This window comes from Phyllobates terribilis, unplaced genomic scaffold (assembly GCF_046119375.1).
Source record: "Phyllobates terribilis strain yellow unplaced genomic scaffold, ASM4611937v1 Scaffold_5__5_contigs__length_657084704, whole genome shotgun sequence".
NCBI classification, from domain to species: domain Eukaryota; kingdom Metazoa; phylum Chordata; class Amphibia; order Anura; family Dendrobatidae; genus Phyllobates; species Phyllobates terribilis.
Genome location: NW_027362765.1, coordinates 464,202,427 through 464,222,577, shown reverse-complemented (window position 1 = coordinate 464,222,577; position 20,151 = coordinate 464,202,427).

The window sequence follows — 20,151 nt, the reverse complement described above, 5'->3', positions numbered from 1 at the left end:
TTTCAGTTGTTTCACACTTTTTTGTTAAGTATATAATTCCACATGTGTTAATTCATAGTTTTGATGCCTTCAGTGTGAACGTACAATTTTCAAAGTCATGAAAAAACAGAAAAATCTTTAAATGAGAAGGTGTGTCCAAACTTTTGGTCTGTACTGTATATGCTAATATTATTATTATTACACCAACTACTTATTGGGATAGGATTTTGGAGATGGGAATACCCCTTTAGGTAAATATAAGATTAGTTATGAACTATGGACTCTCTGAACTCTGTAACATCTGGTCCTGGAATACCACAACATTATGTGGTCGAAAGGGTGTATCGAAATCACAACTAAAGTGCACACAACCAGGCCAGACCCCCATTCTCATGTAGCTTGCCGGGGCATGAAGCACAAGTACCTCGCCCATGGCTACTGCCGGTGCCACGTTACAAAACTTTGGATGAGTATATACAGTGTGAATGCTTTCATGCACAGGGAGAGCAAAGGAAGAGCTGTTTTGAATCTTACAGGACTTTTTGGTACTGGATACCACAGGGCACCATCAGAGATTGTGTGGAATTCATGTGTCAGTGGGTCAAACCTGTTTATGAGACAAGAAAGGATGTACACAAGGGTCACTAAAAGACTGGTGATAATAAGAGAGCAGACACAGTACATACACCAACTTATAGCACCACTCCAGTGTTTTTTTCTTAAATTTTACCAGTGGAGTGGTGCTACTAATCTAAGTTCCTTGACGCTAGTCTCATACTTAACAGCCGCTGTTTTCATCTTTTATCGGTGCCACTTCGATCAGTCTCCAGCAGTTTGTCAGTGACCTGCTGGATCGCTCCAGTGTTTGCTGGAGTCATCTGGAAGTCACAATTCAATGAACGTCTATGACTGTCAGAATGAGACCAGAACGAGGCACTCATAGACGTACACTGAGAGCTTGTAACAGTTACATCCGACTTCCGGTCAGTCAGAAGTTGTGGACACAAGATAGAGGCACGTGACTAGAGCGGCAACGGGAATAGTTGAAGACGGCAACTGGTAAGTGTGACTAGGGTCAGGGAACTTAGATTAGTAGCACCACTCTCGCGCTGAAATAAAACAAACGCTGGAATGAGGTTTTTACATCTCTGTTTGCCATTGAACATACTAGCGAGATCTGATACCGTAACGTTAAGAATCGACATTTAAATATTTCTCCTTAAAAGGTGTGTCCAGGTCTGGGAGATAAGGTGCAGTCCCTTGAAGCAGCCATTAAACAATGAACGGGGGTGCGCTGTTCCGTCTCCATATATAGTTTACATGCAGCTACTGCAGATAACAGCTGATTGGTGGGGCTGCCAGGTGTCAGACCCCCATCGACCTGATATTAATGACCTACCTTATGGATAGATCATCGATATGTTAGTCCCTGACAACCTCTTAGAGGATTGCAGCCTGCATTATCAATCTCAGGGTTTGAAAAGTTTGAGAGCCATTTTGTATGCCAAACAAAAATTCACATTTTAACCATTGTCATTACTTTTTTCTTACTCAAGTAACATAACATCCATTACTCAGTAGTGGATGAGCACAAATGTCTTGTGTGTACTATTCATAATGACAATCTGGAGATTGCCAGGCTATTGCCTATTAGTATACATCAGACTTTTTTGTCATTGTATCCTGCTATTTGCAATATGAGCCTACATATCTCTCTAAAGGTGCATATAAAAGGGTAGATTTCTGCCCATAATGATTGTTGATTATTAGCTATATATGAGTCAAACAGTGCACCTTTAAAAGCCTAATCATACAAGCTATATGGGGACAGAACCATCATTATGGTCCATAAAACATGAATAGTGTCAGCAGCATATCCAAAGAGATGCTATCGTCAATAATGATATAATAGCCCATATGAATGATAAAATCAGCTGGTAGACAAATGTTTTGCTAATTTGTTGGAAGATTGGTGGCATGTTTACATGAGCCAATGATCAGGAACAAGTGTACTTATGAAACTTGTTCACCGATTATTCGCTCGTGTGAAAGGTCCTTAAGAGGAGCGGTGTCACTAGTCTAGTGGCAGAACTTGAAGCTTGTTGGCCCTCATGCAAAATCTCCAAAAAGACCCCCAACTGTATGGGTTTTTTCAAATTGTACTTGTTATATGGGCGAAAGGGATCTTTTGGGCCCCGCAGGCTCCAGGGCCTGAGTGCGACTGCATCCCCTGCACCCACCCACTGTATCCTAGTGACCCCCACCTCCCTTGGGGGTCGCTGCAATACAGTAATTATTCGGTAGTCTTGAGATTAGTCTTCCATATGCATATAGTTGTAGTGAACGTCAGTAAGAAATGTTCTCAACATTGATTAGTAACATGCTTTCTATTCTTTTTAATGTGACATTTGCTATAACAATGGGTTGAAAAGACTGAGCTAACGAACCACAGAAAATAAATATCCTTGAAGAAACCAGAGCTTGCATGTTTCAGCATTGTGTAGTCTGAAACAGGACACAGGACAGGTCATGACTGGAGTAGTATTTCTGGTGCAGCTCACCACTCAGAAGAGGCGCCGAATTCATTAACTTCCATGCTCCTCTTAATATACAATGATGACTTATAATGTAATTCTTACATAATTTAGCTCAGGCTCCTTTTTACTAGATGTGCTTTTTATTTAAGAATGGTACATGAACAGTGGCATATATAAGAAAAAAGCTGGCCAAATATATACTATGATACAAAACATGGTGCTATGACATATTGTCCGGCACCAGGTTCATGAGTGGCTCCCCTGGCATCCTGCGGGCTTCCTGTCACCCGGGTTTTCTGCAACTGGGTGAGTGCTTTTATCCACTTCTTGGGTACTCTTTATACATTTATTCATTTAACATCATGGGCACAGGGTAGTTAGTACCTCTTATTCCGGCTCTGCATTTCCCCCTTTGTTACTATTTAACATTTTGCGATTTTTGCACATGATATTGTCTATTATGTCTATTTAAATAACTGGTGTCTTATAATGGGTGAATCTTTATACTAATGTACTGCTACCATTTGTGGTTATACATTCATAGAGTGTCCCTCTGTTTGTATATCGGATTATACCCTCTTATCTTGGATTGCCCAGCAGTCTCATTGCCAGGAGTTGCCTTGTTTCTGGCACTGCTTTTCCTGATCCCCTTGCCTCGTTACTATTACTTTTTGTATTACCTTTTATCTCTGTGATGATGAATTATAAATAAAGATTCTATCCTTTTGCTATACTACTCTTGTTTTCTCCGGTTTTTCAATCATGAACAGTGGCATAACTAGAGTCCAATGGGCCCCGATGCAAAATTTGGACCTGGGCTCCCACCTGCATGTTGGTCAGATGTATGGGCTCTTGTAGCATTCTAGATCCTCAAAGACATGCATGTAAGCCCCCCATGTAATACTGGCCCCTGTCCTGGCCACTTCCTGTAATAATCTCCCACATCTTGAGCTCCTTCCAGGAGTAATGTCCCTCACCCTTGGCCCTTTCCAGTAACAATGCCCCATTCTGGGCCCCATGCTATATCAATGTCCCCAATCCTGGGCCCAATCTTGGTATAATGTCCCCCATCATGTAATAATGTCTCCTGTCACGGGCCCTTTATTTAATAATGCCCCCCATCCTGGGCATCATCCTATAATAATGTCTTCCATCCTGGACAACTGTTAGTAATAATGTTCCCTGTCCTGAGCCCTTCCAATAATAATGCCCCCCATCCTTCAACAATGTTCTCCATTCTGGGCCCCTTCTTGGTATAATTCCCTCCATCCTGGATTAATGCCCCCCCATCCTGGACCCCTTCTGTTTTTCTACAGCACAATTAGAAAAGAAACAAATGTTCCCATGACTTGTGGGGTCCTCCTCTATAGCTGGCGCAGAAGCCGGCAGCTGACTTCGGTGTGCCATGCACATGGGCAACACATGAGGTCACTGCTAAGCACCACCCATCACGGGCAAGAAGACGTCTGCTGCCGGTTTCTAATTGGCCAGCAACATCTATAGCAGTGCAGGGAGCTGGCGTGTCCCTGCGCCGCAGTATATTTCAGCTTAATTTTTATCCGTAGACGCACATCCAGGTGAAATTGGCGCTGGCGTCGGTGGGCCCCCTTCTACACAGGCCCAGTTGCACCTTCTACTACCGTCCCTGTATCTGAATATATCAGGCAGAATGAGAGGAATATATTTGCCTTGAATTCTGTAGGGAATGTGTTAATAAAGTGATATAACAATTTCCATTCACTTTCACTAGTTTATAATGTTTTACTAATGTCCTTCCTGTAGATCACTACTGGGGATTTCCTGTAACTTGGCAATAAATATAGCTTAAATATCTAAAAGGAATAAAAAAGCATGCCTATATTCAACGGGCATCAATATAATGGTGCCCTATGATGATTCAGGTGTATCAGATCAGAGAACAAACAACATTTTACAGTGGTAAAGGTTATACACCTACACAGACTAATATAACTTCCATATTAAGTGCGGGGTGAGGTGCGTCTGGAGCAGTGTGTGGGGTGTTACACTTATAGTAATGTCTTATTGTATGGGGGCACCACATTACACTCTACATATGATCCTGGTTTATAAACAAATCATCCATTGTCTCTCACAAGAGTTGAATTCTAGAACTAGAGATATGCAAATTTATTCGAGTGGTATTGAATCCTCCTCGATTTTTACAAAAATTTGTATTCTCCACAATATGGATTTTTTTGCAATTTGCTCCATGCGAATTAAGCAAAATGGTGTTGAGCTGAGGCAGTCATCTTGCTGAACTGTAGAAGGCCAAGCAAACAGTAAAAAAATAATACCTCATCGTTCACCTGTCCTGCCGTCTCCGCAGACCACCTCTCCATTTTCCCCATTGAATGCATTCGCTTCAATCCAGACTTTGGACCCCAACTTGACTAAGCCTCAGATGTCACTGCGCACCGTGTCATCCACTCAGGTGACTTGGGTCATAATATGAGGCACAGCGGAGCAAACAGCGAGCTACACTACATTTTTATGATCTGGGGCCTGTAGAGACCCCAGAGAATAAGGAGGCACATTCAATACGAATATCTGCCTGAGAAATACAGGCAAATACTTATCCATCATGTAATACCATCAGGAAGGCATCTGATTGGCTCCACATGTATTCTGCAGCAAGACAACGACCTCAAACTTACAGCCAACATCATTAAGAACTATATTCAGTGTGAAGAGCAAAGAGTCCTGGAAGTGATATGGACCCCGAAGAGCTCCGATCTCAACATCATTGAGACAGATTAAAATTACATGAAGAAAAAGAAGGATTTGCAAAAGCTTCTTCAAAGTTTCTTCAAAAACTGCATGCACAGTTATAGATATTGTGTGTGGAAAGTTATTACCTTCCACACACAATATCTACTCACTCCATGCCTGTTCCCTCTCAATTCTGGGTCACAACTTTCCAAGATATCATGTCACAGACAACCTTTGGAACTTGCATGATTTCCAGAAGGTGTCAGCGAGACCCAGGAAATTTGCTGTTTCTAAGGAAGTATGGGAGGTTTTCTCTTTTCTGAGTACCTCCGAAATATACCGGAAAGTTAGCAAGTATGACTATGACTGTAATTTATTTGTAGAACAAGTTACTGTACATGCCTTTTTCTAAAAACTGTTCTTACAACTTCAGGAATATATGGTTCCTCATATAAAACCACCGAAAAACTGTATGTGTAAGAACATATCCAGGGCCAGATCCTACAAACTAATAACGTAATTTAAAGATGTTGTCGACTACTTTTTTATTGATAACCTATCCTTAGGATAGTCATCAATGTCTGATCAGCTGGGGTCTAAAACCCGACACCCCCGACGATCAAATGCTATCGGTGTCGGCGACCATAGGTTGGAAGTATTCACTTGCGGAGCTGGCGGTGGTCGAGGTCTGGTACTACACATCAGCCTCCTATCAATAGGGGGTAGATGTGAAGTACCTTACGACGGCCACTATCAGAAGACAGCCAACTCCACAAGTGAGTACTTACAACCAGCGGTCGCTGGTGCAGACACCGATATCAGCTGATTGGCGGGGGTGCCAGGTGTCGGACCCTGGCCAATCAGACATTGATGACCTATCCTAAGGAAAGGTCATCAATGAAAAAGTAGTGGACAACCTCTTTAAGTATTGTAGGATGAGATTTTTATTCAGATGTAGTGTGTCAACTATATTCATTAGTGTATTCTCAGCTGGGACAGAAGTATTCATCTCCTGCTTAGTGAAGGACATTCTCTTCTAAACTATTAGTTGAGCAAACCCTTCACTGAAAGCATCAAGGTTAATCAGGAGAGATTTTAGGGGGAGGTGGTGAAACACAGATTCATAAGGGGGAATTAGCACTAACAAAATATATGGATGAGCCGTGTAAAAAATGCAAAATGTAACTATAATTTTTTAAAATTCCTTCTATATCCTTAAGCAGCACCTTCTTCAAGAAAATACTCTTTACAATTATCATCTCTGTGATTGCTTGTGCTTTTAACTTAAAAAGTCAGTTTTAATCCAGGTTTTATTAGTTCTAGATTTTATTGAAGGGTTTTTACGGACTATTGATTACAATTAACCAACAATGTGTTGTCAGCGTGGTTCCTGACAGGGTGAATTGCTGATTGCTGAAAGGGATTGACTACTGGGACTCAGCAGTCATGAAAAAGTAACTTTAAAGAGCTCTAACTGAAATGGAGCAGAGGTGCACATGCTTGGCCTCAGCTCCATTCATTGTCCATGGGACTGCCAAAGAAATCCTAGAACAGTTGTCTACTATTTATGGCAGTCCCGTAGATTCCATACCCCCTTGTCGGAATCACTGAGGGTCCCAGTTGTCGGACCACCAGCAATCTGCAAGTTATCCCTTAACCCTTGAATAGGGTATAACTTGCTATTATGGAGTAACCCTTTAAGTGCTCTGCTTAAAAAACACTAGAAAGACTGTGGCATTCTTGAGATGCATTATAGTTGCTCAGGATCCACTAGAAACCTTCTACCTGTCTAAGACTGGTGCATAAAGGTAGAGCCTAATTATATCTTCCAAACTTTATATGCTTTCTCCACTCAGTCTATGATATGATGTATTATAAAGAGACATACTTTTCTATACAACATGGCACCAATATTATACTGTATAAATAAGACACTTGATTTTCAGCACAAAGACGTACAACATGCATTCCTCCTTTTGTCGTAGGCTGCCTTTTGAACACAGCAAACTATTATTTTAAACTTATGTAGAAAAAAGAATAAATCTTTCCTTCCAGATTTTCCAAAGAAGATGTAAAGAATAAACATTTGCATTAGTTATTTGTATTAAAATATGCAGACATTTGCACAGAGTCAAGCCAACTTATAAATTTTTATAACTTCTTCGAATTGCTAACATTTTTTTAACACACTGCGTTAGTTCAGCTTTGTGAGTAGCTCAATGGCAATCTTTCTGGTCTGCAAGAAAAAAAAAAGGAAAGCAAAGAGAATTATAATAAAGAATGCCGAATAAATAAAAACAAAACAGTACAGGCCGTACATCTCATCAAACAATGGACACGTTCATGGTTCGCAACTAGCGATTATAACAACACAATGTGCAGCATGTTGACTCGGATGGTGAAAAGAAATTCTCCACTTTTTAAAGATTTTCCTGGCCGAGAGTCAAGAAGACATTCTGACTTCTGTGCAATGTAAGTCATGCACATTTTAAGCTCCGATGAATAATATGTTCTTTATTCTGTGAACTGTTAACAGCTGCAGACACTATTACAAATGGCTTAGAAAACATATCTATTTGGTCAGTGCTTCAGACGATTTACAATACCAAAGCTATTACTAAAGCTAGAATCTGAGCAAAGTTAACACAGAGCTTGATTATATTTATCTCAAAGCTGAAAACATTTGATTTTTCCTTTTTGTTTTCCGCTAAAGATCTTCTATCATGTTTTGAATGTTTTGAATACGAAAGGATTGAAGTGAGTTCAATTAAAGAAACGCAAGGATTCGAGAAATTGTTCTACAAAGACCACCCACGTTCTCATTCTTGTCAGGGAAGATTCTGTTGTTATAACTGTATATTTCCTACACAAGGATTTGGTAATTTGCAGAAAAGACTGCTAACATTAAAAAATAGAAATAATATATATTATATATATATATACACAAACATATAGCGTTTAATGCTGTAACTCTATTGAGTCTATGAGGTGTGGTTGGAAAAAGACAACTACATACAAGATGAATTTCTAAGAACTTGCTTACTTTCTCGACTAAGAAGATGGTATGGAGTATGGGATTTGGAAAATGAAAGGTCAGCATCATATGTTTGATTATGAAATAAAATGAGTGCATACAACAAGAGGTGAAGTGAATATAATTGATTATCGCATTATAATGTGTCTGTCAATGCGGAGATATAATAGGCTACAAGTGAACAGTCATATCTTAAAGCTGATGTCTTAGGCTAAGCTCTCATAGGCATACAAAAATAATCATCCCATTTTCGTCCAGAAAAAAATGATTTTCTATCTGTATTGCCATATTTATTCAACCCATTATGACCATTTTTTACATCCGTATGGCATCAATTTTTATACATCTCAAGTTCATAAAATTGCAATAAGATGGAGAGGGGGCGCCAATAGCGCTGTTACCCAGACAAGTAGTGGTATAAAGGAAAAAGGATGCTCACCTTGGTGAGTTGTGAATTGCACAACTCATATGATGGTATAGTGGAGTGCTGCAGGAGATGCCAAATCTCAAGGGTCCAAGTACCTTAAGTTGTGGATGCAAGAAAGTGCCAATGATTCAGTGCTCCTCCGGGTCAAATTAAGTGATGCAATACCCAGTGCTTGGTTAAGAATCCATTTATTTAGAAGCTAAAATAAGAAGCGTTTCGTGGACGTCCTGTCCACTTCATCAGTGCATAGCTATTTTAGCTTCTAAATAAATGGATTCTTAACCATCACCATCACTTCGTTTGACCCGGAGGAGCGCGGAATCATTGGCACTTTCTTGCATCCACAACTTAAAGTTCATAAAATTAAAAGACTAATTACGGTCTCTTATGCTAAGAATTGCAATGTATCCGTAAAAAATGGATGCTTTATGAATGATTCGTATGGGATCCGATTTTTTTTTGTGCACCCATAGACTTGGATAGGCCATGTCCCATCTGAAATACAGAAGAGAATAATGCATGCTGAATAAAATTTTTTCACGTTTTTAACAGTTTTTTCACGAGCAACACTCGGACCAAAAGTACAGACATGTGAACATATCCCTAGAAGAAAGAAAAAAATGGCCAATCATAATTTATCTGAGCATATCTTATAACTTGTTAATTAGAAGACTAAGTCAGATCATCTCCAAAACAGCAGGTCCCAATAAGCGGTGCACAAGTGTTCTAAGGCTATGTTTACATGTCCAGTAGTCATCAGTTACAATTCGTTAACAAAAAACAACTTTTTTCTCTTGCTAAAAAAAAACTAACTTCAACTGGATCCGTTTTTTTAACATTGAAGTCTATGTAAAATGCTTTCATTTGAATAGGATCAGTTTTTTTACTTACTGGATCAGTTTCAAATGGAACAAGACTGATGGCTATTCAACGGATCGGTTTTCCGTAAACTTCAATGTTAAAAAAGCGGATCCAGTTGAAATCAGTTTTTTTAGCTGGAGAAAAATAGTTGTGTTTGCTCAACTTTTTTGTTAATGGATCGTTGCTGGAACCATTCTGATGATTACTGTTCATGTGAAGGTAGCCTAAGGAAGAACAAGTTGTAAACTAGCAACAAAGTCATGGGCACCCAAGGCTCATTCACATATGTGGGAAGTAAAAGTTAGCCTATCTGTACCACCTACAAAGAAACGCAGTTCAAGCTAGTTATGCACTTGTACCATACCCCAGCTCTCCTTCACTGCCGAAATTCATCAATACCACCGGTCTCCTGAAGGTGCTGAACCCATACTGGCTCACTCATTCATATCTTCTGGGAATGTAATCTTATCACCCCTTTCTAGGATATGGTGAGAGAGTTGGCAGAGGGCATTTTCTCTATTCGCCATCCTCTGGACCCCCTAAATTACTTACTGAATGTTCCCCCCAAGTGATTGGGAAAGAAGTTGGCCAAGTTATTCCTATACATTTGCACAGCCACTAAGTCTCTGATAGCAAGAGCTTGGATATACGACCCTTCAACCCCATCTCATCTAGATCTACAGGGGCAATTGAAGGAAGTTTGCTCATTGGAACGCATAACAGCCTCCCTCATAGACACCCTGGACAAATCTACACAGATCTGGGACCTCTATGATGCCATAAAACAACTTCCTAAATGCCTGATAAAGCCTTATCATCTTCCTCCATGATCCCTTTATCCCTTTTGCCGTAACTCTTCCCTCATTTTTAACTCCTCATCTTGTGAATGTACTCCTCCCATTTCTACCTTTCTCTTTTTTTCACACTAAACGTTGAATTGCACATCTTATTGAGAGTTCTGAGCATTGTACACTAATCTGACATTTGCATTTGCGTTTGTATTATTCTTGCAAAATTTCAATAAAAACTAGTTAATAAAAAAAAGCCTGTCTTGTCCAATCCCACAGAACAGCTACTATTGCACAAACTGCTAAAAAAGAATAAAGGGAAGCTATCATCAGAAGATGATCTATAGTTTATAAAACCGTTTTTTGCATTAAAGAGGACCTTTCATTGGTTTTAGTATGTTACACTGGCCACATAATGGAATACACCACCTGGCCACATAATACTAATGTAGTTGTATTATTTAATTTCTCCTCTCCGTTGAGGAGATATTAGCTTGCAAAATTTAGATTATAATTTATAATAAATCGCTCTGTCCATGGCGGGAGATTTGTCTCTTCGGGCATGTACTTTTCCCTCTGTAACTGCAGCTCTCGTCTGGCAGCTCTGCCCCTCCGCCCACACTATTACTGTCCTGAAAGGAGATTTGTTAGCATTTGTAATCACACTCAGATCTGCTGTATTATTCATCCCCTACACTGATTAGCAGTGCGCGTTCCACGGCATCACATCCGGCTGGGTGTTCCACAGAACGGAAGTGACATCGCGGTCACAACAGTCGCTGTTCGCCTTGCGGTCCACTGTTAGTCATGCCACATGTGGCCATGCGTTCCATAGGCCGGATGTGATGTTGCGATGAAGGCACACCAGCAGTAGATGGATGCAAATACAGGAAATAAGTTCTGTACACACATAGGTGAGTACTCCCCATACCAGCTATAAAAACTTCATTCTTTGACAGAACACAACGCCAAAAGACAGGCCTTTCCTTATGTCACCAACTTTTGGTGGCTCTAGCAAACCCAACCTATTCATACATTTTTCTACCTCGGCATACTCCCCTGATGATTCCACATTGGAAGAAACACGTTGGAAAGCCAGGAGGGACATGTAGGGTAAGCTATGTATAGGGTCAGCTGTGGACTGCCCGTGTAAGAACAGGAGTAATTGAGGTCTATAGGGATACAAACAACTCCTATAGGGTGAGATAGGACGATTAAGTATCCATATGTCCATCTGGTGAGAAGAAGAAGGTCCCGTATATCAGTGTGAGACCCTGATGACATACTCCAGATAAGAAGATGGGTGAGATGGTTCCAATTTCTTATTTGTGATACATATACAATTGTTGGTTGGATTACTATCACTAAATATTAGCATAAAACTTGCATTCTTTCTTACCCTAACATCCCCTCATACTATTGAGGGGCGATCTATGTGATTTTGCGTGTATTCATGTGGTTTGTCACTTTCAGTGCTATAGTCTTTGTGGTGATTTTTATAGTTAGAATAAAAGTTATATTTTAATATTATTAAGCCTTATATTACTGCTAATATCAATTGATTTATTGAGTTTTGCTATTTTTGAGTGGTCGATTGACATGACCTCTTTGGCCCTTTATATCAGGTAAAAATATACAGTAAATGAGTCATTATGGTAAGGACTGAACTTGGATAAAACGGATAAAGAAGATCCAGAAGGCCTATAGTATAAATATGAATATTCTTTAGAAATTCTGGGAAGAAAAGTTCAAACGGTATTTTATGTCCTTGTGACTATTGCCAAGAAGTAATGGAACCCAATGCTGATAAAGTCTTAACGAACACAAGTGACTCACAGACATACACTGGGTGTGCCTTATGTTTTGCGGTTTAATTGGAGTGCAAAACAGAATAGTCCACATTTTTTATTCTGAGACAGGATTTCCATAAATTACCATCTTCAAGTTTTTTGTCTTTTGCTTATACATTTAAGGATTAACACATCTATATATATAATCGTCTTATCCCGTCTGTCTGTCTATCTTTCTGTCTGTCTGTCTGTCCAGGAAATCCCGCGTCGCTGATTGGTCCGGCCGCGGCCAATCAGCGACGCGGGATTTCAGAAAAAGATGGCGGCCGTTAGTGGCTCATCTGCCGGACGGAAGTCAGCGGTGATGCAGCCGGGAGATGAGCGGCGCTAGCCGCTCATCTCCCTGCTGCTGGCAGCACAAGTACCCTGACGGGCGGCGCCGCTGACTTCCATGCGGCTACCGTCGGGAGATCAGCGGCTTGGGCCGCTGATCTCCCGCCGGCAAGTGTGAAGGGAGGGACGGTGCCGCTGCCTGGTCATCAGTAATACGGTTCGCTGATTGGTCGCGGCCGCGACCAATCAGCGATTTTGGCGCCAAATGTAAACAACGCTCTGCTGATTGGTCGCGGCTGCCAGCCGCGACCAATCAGCGAGATTGGCGCAAAATTTAAACAACGCTCTGCTGATTGGCGCAAAATTTAAACACCGCTCTGCTGATTGGTTGCGGCCGCCAGCCGCGACCAATCAGCGAGATTGGCGCAAAATTTAAACAACGCTCTGCTGATTGGCGCCAAATTTAATCAACGCTCTGCTGATTGGTCGCGGCCGTCGGCCGACCGCGACCAATCAGCGAGATTGGCGCCAAATTTAAACAACACTCTGCTAATTGGTCGCGGCCGCCGGCTAGCCGCGACCAATCAGTGAGATTGGCGCCAAATTTAAACAACGCTCTGCTGATTGGCGCAAAATTTAAACACCACTTTGCTGATTGGTTGCGGCCGCCAGCCGCGACCAATTAGCGAGATTGGCGCCAAATTTAAACAACGCTCTGCTGATTGGTCGCGCCCGCCAGCCGCGACCAATCAGCGAGATTGGCGCCAAATTTAAACATTGTTATTTGGTCGATTCCTCCCGCTCCATGCACTCAGTTGCACTTTTTATCTGTATTTATACAGATACTGGATGGTGACTGGCTGATGCAGCTTTATACGAATGCTCCTATTTATTATATTGACAGCTGGACCATATAATACAAGCAATTTTTTATCTTTTGTGTCCCCCCTATTTCCTTATACAGGGTGATTCACTCGCTACTTTACTAGGAAAAATTTCTCGCTGTATAGTCTCTTGGAGTGCCTGTAATGTTCGTGGCTTGTTACTGTACACCCGACCTTTAAAATGGCCCCAAAGGAAAAAAATCCGGCGGTGTTAAATCAGGCGATCTTGGTGGCCACAGTCCCTTAGAGATTACGCTGTCATCAAAAAAGGTTTCAAAACCTTTGGACGGTCGGATTTTGACCTCCAAACTTCTTTAGAAACTCACTTTGTTATCTCTTTAAGGACTTTAAGATGACCAGCGGGATGACAAGTCAGCGAGACCACTCAGCCTGAGGATGTTTCTCGTCGCTGTCGCTGAGGTTCATTGTACTTTCACTTCTCACAAACCAAAGTATGTACAGTCCAAACTTTAGTATGGTCAACTGTCTCTTTTAGAAGTTACAGCAATTTTTCCGGATAAAGTAGTGAGTGAATCACCCTGTAGATTGTAAGCTTGCAAGCATGGCCCTCAGTCCTATTGGTATTTGCTGAATTATGTGTTATTAATCTGTAATATCTTATATTGTCTGTACAGGTCCTCTCTGATTTGTAAAGTGCTGCAGAATATGTCGGTGCTAAAGAAATACAATTACTATTATTAATATTATTAAGCACATATAGGTTTCAACAAGATTTTACATTTATCATTCTATTCCAATTTTTAGAGAAAGCATGTGACTGTTGACTTCTTAAAATCACATTGGAACTTATGAAAGAAGACAATGGCCGTCATTTAAAAGACTGCAATTCAGCCCATTTTATGAAGTTTTGTCTATATGCACAATCTCTGCCCTTTTTGTTCTGTGACACAAGTTGCACAACATAGAATAATCAGCTACAAACGTGAACTTAAAATGTGATTTTACATTGCAATTGTTTATCAGGGCTTGTTTGTATTGTATTCAGAGGTCTTATGCTTGCAGAACTAAACAGCGGCTTATTGTAAAGCAGTTTCAGAGGATTGATGAAATGCAGCTTCTAAAGTATAAGAGGGTCTGTCCATAGCACTGCAGTAAGCATCAAGAGTCCCCAATTGTGCAAAGTAACTTTCGTACCATACTACAACCATTGTGTAAAGGGCATTGTGAAGAGGGCAAGCAAGGAGAACAGAGACCATCCCTGGCAGGTTTGGTCTCTGCTGGTTTTGCGTGCCACGTTCTCTCCTTACAATGTGCACTGACAATGGGCTCCGTTGCCGGCTCGTCCCTTCTCATTACAGCCGGTGAGGGAGCGCACTGTCACTGTGTATTGAAAAGAATATTGCCTAACGACAAAGAAGCTCATACTGAGCATACATCGGAATTGACAACTGACGCTTGCTCAGTAGAGAAGGGACTAGTCCAGCCCCTGAAATGGACGTCACCGATGACACTTCATGTCAGGGTGGGGACAGAGGCTGCGGCAGCCCTCTGATGACGTCCCACATGCACTGGGGATTCTCAAACAAATTGTCATCAAAATGGAAGTAGATTAAAAAAATTAAATAAAACCAGTTAGATAAAGTACAGAGGGAACAGTAGGGACTTTTTAATTAATGTATAATAGAAAAGTAATTTGTTTAGACTATACTATTTTTGTTTGTAGTCTATCATGGAGACACATGTCTGTATTGGAGCTGTAGACTGTAGAATAATAGATTTTTTTAATTAAAATAACATTCCACATTGCTTTATTTTCATTTCAGGTAGATTAACGCAATAAAAAAATGCATGTGAACCTATAGTATTGTCCTATGCTCATAACACCCAATCCGATCACACGTCTCATTTTACTAAAACAAATTAAAAACATAAAGAAGGGACCTGGTAGGTAATTGTGGTCCAATAAAAGGGGTTGTACAGAACAATTTTTTTTTTTTGCTATGGGCCTAAAAACTAACAGGCAGGTCTTTTTTTAACTACCTGTCTGTTCTACCTGGCCCCGGCTCAGAGCAGTCACTAACTGCTCCTGCCGACTATTCAGATGCTCCACGTCAACAGAGCAGCTCTTCCTCTTCTGGGCTGCTCTGTTCACAGGGTGTGACTGCCGATGTCATGCTGAATGACAGCCAGCTTCATGCGGTTAAGCAGTGGGGAGCCAGCTGTCAATCACCATGACATCGGTAGTCACAAGCCGTTAACAGAGCAGAGCGGAAGAGAAGCCGCTGCTCTGTCGAAGTGATAACAGCGGAAGTGGCTGAATCTCCGGCATGAACAATCTGTGATCTCTCTATGCTGGCAGAGATCGGCGCTGGGCAGAGCAGGCAGGTACAGTGGTTGGTTCTTAGGCACATAGTAAAAACAAATTAACTAATCCTGGATAACCCCTTTAAAGAATTTACTTTTTTATGTAATAAAAGGAAAAGCTAGGTATTTCTGTAATAAAAATACTCCGGTAAATGCAAAATAATGGAAAAATACTGAAATTAAAAATAGGGCAGTAAATTTCACAGTAGTTCAAAGCAAAAGTTTTCCCACCGATTTTTTGGAAAACTGTGAACCTACGAGAAGAATTTATACATAAATAGTTCTCTGAAATTGTCTTTCTCAAAATAGCTTTGATTACATCACCGGATGCTCTCCCAAATTGAACAAAAGGAGTAGGCTCCTCCATTTGAACCATGAAACAGCATGTGGACGGGCTCAGTGCTACAACCACTGCTAAATAGGAAATAGTTAGCTAGGATATTACACTATAAAGTGCAATGGGATACATTCAGCTGTTCATATACATGTCTAGAGATTAATTTCACCTTAGTAAGGGACCATGAATAGACAGCAGGTTTGATGAAAGCTGTAATTGAAACTGGACCTCCCACAGTCTGGGGGAGTTCAAATGAAATCCTGACTGCCCGGACTACAACCTTCTTCAATAGAAAACAACAAAGTATCCACCAACAAAACTAATAAGGATAAGAAAGAACAACTTGATCCACTCTGTAGTTTGACTTCATGTGAAGAATTAGATTTGGGATTAAATTCACCTCCCACGTGCCCTTGGGCATTTAAACCACCAATTAAAGGCTTCTTTTAAGCAGATCAGTCCTTATCAGTACTAGAAAAAACAGTTTGGTGCTAACATACTGTATATCCTGTGGCCAAAATAGAAAACTACCTGGTTCTAACCAATTATTATTAATTATTATTAATTTTTATTTATTATTATAATAATTGTTATTCTGTTGCTTTCTTGTCTGATGGAAGACATATACACTCTTCTAATTTATATTAATATTTTATAGGCTATATTGGTAATTTCTTCAAATATGGTATCAGAGTAAAGCAAAGTAGTCTCACAATAGTAATGTGTATATTATCACACATGCACAAAAATATTTGCTCATTTCATAGTACAATATTATTTTACAAAGATTATTGGACACCACTATGTTAGAGCAGAAAACACATCACCACAATTATAATTGAAGATATTGTACACAAATTGAATATTGTATATATAAATTGGCACAAACAAATTGGAGGAAATTTATTAAATGGTACCTGTCATGTCAGATCATGCTAGTAACCTGTAGATATGGGGTTATGAAGGTGCCCGGCTGCAGAACAGAAAGTGCAGCATCAGGGAGAAAATAAACTATATTTCCTCAGGGAGCTTTCGGCTTTTAGTCATAGAGACACTATGTTCCCACCACTGAGAGCAGCAACTGTAAGCATACCAGACAGTACAGCACTGATAGACTGCAGAGCAGGCTGTCAATCAGTGTCAGGTGGGCGTGGTTACAGCTGCAGCTTTCTGTGTTGTGACTATAATTGTTCTGGGGACGCCTGCATTGCTGAAAGCCGGTGGGTCCTGGGAGAAACAAAGTTAAAGGTGTTGCCCGCTACTTGGACAATCCCTTCTCAATCCTGATGTTTCACCCTTGTAAAAATACTGAAACTTATACTCACCGCCAGTGCCGGCACCGTTACAGCAGTACAGGCACTGGCTCTCCTGGGGATCGAGGGACATTGCGGCCAATCAGCCCGGGCTTCACTCTCCACGCCTTCGGATGGATCACATACATCTGGAGGAAGTGAGAGAGCAGCAAAAATACTTTTGTTCAGCGGACTGGGATTGTACAGATAAGTTAAAGACCATGGTGCCCTCAAATACCAAAAAAGTTAACAAAATAAATAAAACATTTTTTATAACTGAGTATAATAAAACAAAAAGTTTTTATTAAGGCAGGGGCGGACGGCCTTAGACTCTCTCATCCGAAAGAATCGGGCTGATTACGAATCCATCTTCTCTATTCTGTTAGTGTGCAGAAATCGGACTGCACTCAGATGTCATCTGAATTCAGTTGGATGTTTTCAACACACTCATTGACTTGCATGGCCAAGTGCAATCTGAATATCGGATTAAACTCAGACATGCAGCAATTTTTTCCTTAGACAGTCTCTGCCTGAGGAAAAGATCAGTGCATAGCCCCATAGACTAACATTGGTCCGAGCGCGATCTGATGTTTTGTCAGATCGCACTCAGACCGAACATATGCTCGTCTGCATCTGCCCTTAAAGTTGAGCAAAACAATTGTAGGACCTTGGTCCAGAGGCCACATTGTAATGATGTCATGATGCCTATTAGTCAGAAGAGGCGCCGGAGACGCAGTGATCACTTCTTGATTGCTGGGAGTCCCCCAATGTCCCCAATAGTCACTGGAACATTAGTTCCTAACCCCGTTTCTCCATTTTTCTCACAAAGTGTGGTGTTTAATGTGTTTGAGTACAGCACTGCACTCGGCCATATTTATAACTCCTATACCATACCCATGTTTTTAAAATGTAAATCCTGTCCCAAGGATAGGCCAGGCCGTCAATATTAGATCGGTGGTGCTCTGACTCCTGACAGCCCAACCGGTCAGTTGTTTGAAAGGGCACAAACAGTTGCATTACAGTCTAGTGCAATGCACAGCAATTTAAACAATTAGGCTGTATTCACACTATACATTTGCAATGCATTTTTTGGCCACGTCATGTTTTTAACACGCTTTTGGAAAATGGAAAAAAAAAACACTTTGCAAACGCATTTAGTGAACACAGCCTCAAAAGGCCAATGGCCCCATTAAACAGTTGATAAGCAGGGGTATCAGGAGTCAGATCCCCACTAATCGAATACTGATGAACTACATCCATTTTGAAAACCTGATTAACTCCATTAAAGCTAAACTACCACTCGATTTAAACTTATTCTCACTGCAGTCATGTGATTGAAGAGTAAGGGACTCCATTTCTAGTGATCAGTAGGATCATGGATCGACCAGTGGCACTAAATGACTGGCTGAGCCTGTTTACACAGACCACGGCAGACGATGTGCACTGAGTGATCTGTAATAGATCATTCAGTACGCAGAGACTGCCACTGTTCTCAGGAGTGCTAGTCCTCTTTACACAGGACAATGCACCACCAAGAACGATGATCTTTTGCCCTGCGTTAAAGATTAGTAATGAGCGAGCATGCTCGTTACTCGAGATTTACGAGCATGCTCGGGTGTTTCATACATACCACCGAGCACCGCTAAAGATACTCGACGAGCACTCGAGCATGCTCGCCGAAAGGGTTAACAGAACATACTCGCTCTTCACTATTAAAGATCATTTCACCAGATGAACAAGTATTTTGTTCGTTCACTGGATGATGGCTAGTCTGTTTCCTAAGAACGCTCGTTCACGATAATCTTTCATTGTAAATGCAGCTCAGACCCTCAGCAATCAAACACTTATCACCTTGTGTAACTGGTGGAAAATCCTCTTTGCAACTTGATATGAAAATCCTGAAATAAAAAAACCTTCTAAGGGTACGTTCAGATGAATATATTTTCTGTCTGTTTTCTGTCCTTGTAGACAACTGTCAAAAGAAGCATGTTAAGCTATGTGCTAATTTTAAGAAAAAAAATGGGTTGGATTGGCATATGAATAAATAAAATATCCAAACCTCTAGTCCATCAGATTAAAATAGGATATCCAAGAGAACCAAAAATACAAAAAAAGAAACGCGTCAGGGTGAACATGTTTTTATCTTCGGTTCTCTTGGATATCCTACTTTAATCTGATGGAATAAAGGTTTGGATATTTTATTTATGTATAAGCCAATCCAACCCCTTTTTTTCTTTGTCATTCACGGTTTGCCAGCGGTTGACGCACGCACACATGGGAGCAATCTTATCTTCAATTACTCGGTGATGCTTTTCCATTTTTTCCTTGTTTGAATTGATTCTATCTGCTAATCCATATGGATAACTTTTCACGTAGACCTCGGGTCCATTCGAAAAATGTTTCAGCATTGCTCTAGTCTCATCCAATTCACTAGACCATGTAAATAGCAGGCGGCTCTCGCACCAGTCCGCTATGCAGATGGGCACACAGAGCCAGTCATTAAATTGAGAGGATCATGTAAATATGGTCTAAAAGGTTTGGGTTCCTGAAACTGATTATTATTTATATTAAAACTCAGAATAATTTTTTTAAAAAAATTGTTAATGTGACTTCATCCTGGTCCTACAAGGACTAAAGTAGCAGAAACACAAAATCAGTGAGAAACAAAAACTTATAAGTGTCTCGACCATTTTTCTTATAAGTGATAATACCATTTTTTCCCCTAAGGTCAATTCCCAGAAATAAATGAGTTGAATTACCGTATATTTTTCGTATTCATCTTCATTTCTTTATGTGCTAACGTACCTTGTTCTGCTGTTGTAGAAATCTACCAA